This window comes from Fukomys damarensis, unplaced genomic scaffold (assembly GCF_012274545.1).
Source record: "Fukomys damarensis isolate Sample0158 unplaced genomic scaffold, DMR_v1.0_HiC HiC_scaffold_3, whole genome shotgun sequence".
NCBI classification, from domain to species: domain Eukaryota; kingdom Metazoa; phylum Chordata; class Mammalia; order Rodentia; family Bathyergidae; genus Fukomys; species Fukomys damarensis.
In genome coordinates this window covers 4665747-4666656 of record NW_022900915.1, presented here as the reverse complement: position 1 = coordinate 4666656, position 910 = coordinate 4665747, and the positions used below count along the sequence as shown (strand labels likewise).

Sequence of the window (910 nt, the reverse complement as noted above, 5' to 3'; positions counted from 1 at the left end):
AAAAAAAAAAAAGTTTTGGAATGGCAGACAGAGACATGGACTCAAATCAAAGCTCCACAGATAGCAAATTGACTTATGTGCCTCATCGTCCTCTTCTGCAAAGTGGAACCGTGAAAGCGACCCACCTCACCGAGCGCAGAGAGGGATCAGCAGTGTAGCTACCTGAGGCCCCTAGAATGGAACAGTGGTCAGCTGATCACACTTTCCCCTTTCCGCAGACTAAACTTTGTTTCTTCTTTCGTTTCGTAAATCTCCTGACTTAGTGACTTCTCTTTTCTACGAAGAAGAACGAACTCCAAGACGGGCAGGCGACTCCCAGAGCGCAGAGCCCTGTCCCTCCCTCCCTGCTGGCATCGCTCAGGGAGGCACCAGGCAGCTTCCGGCTCGAGCTGCACCCTGCTCTGTACCCTTTCCTCGCCTGCCGGCTGCGACCCTCTCCGTGACCTCGGGAGCGGTGGAGGGAGAAGATGAACATCCAGAACTGAGTCTGAGAAGAGAGTGGAGGAGCACGCTGGGGCTGGGGGAGCTCATGAATTCCCGGAAGCCCCGCGCGGATGGACCTTCTTGCTGCTGCTGACTTACTTGACCCGGTGAGGAAGCAAACTCTGGGGAGGGATATCTTGGTCGAATCGGCTGCCCACACACGGTTAGTTGCCCCAAACTAAAATTCAGGGATGGGCGCCCCCCCTTTAAGTGTATGCCTGTATTCTTCATTTAGCTCACTAACCCACTCACTCTAACCCGAGCCCTCCCGCCCCTGAGATAGAATTCTCCAGGCCTCAGTTCTGTTTCTTGCCGTCCAGACCGGAGCCGGCCGGTGCGATTCCCGCTCTGGCCCCTAGAGGGCAGCGCGCGCCTCTCCAGCCTCCTGCGGGCGCGGCGGGGCGGAGACGCGTGGGAAACGGCAGCC

At 57.1% G+C, this 910-nt stretch overlaps 1 protein-coding gene across 2 annotated transcripts in view; it reads right to left on the bottom strand.

The window, feature by feature from the left end:
* The window catches only part of Megf10 (multiple EGF like domains 10), a 323793-nt gene that overhangs the window by 222270 nt on the left and 100613 nt on the right, over positions 1–910 (bottom strand). The gene's annotated exons all lie outside the window — the stretch shown is intronic.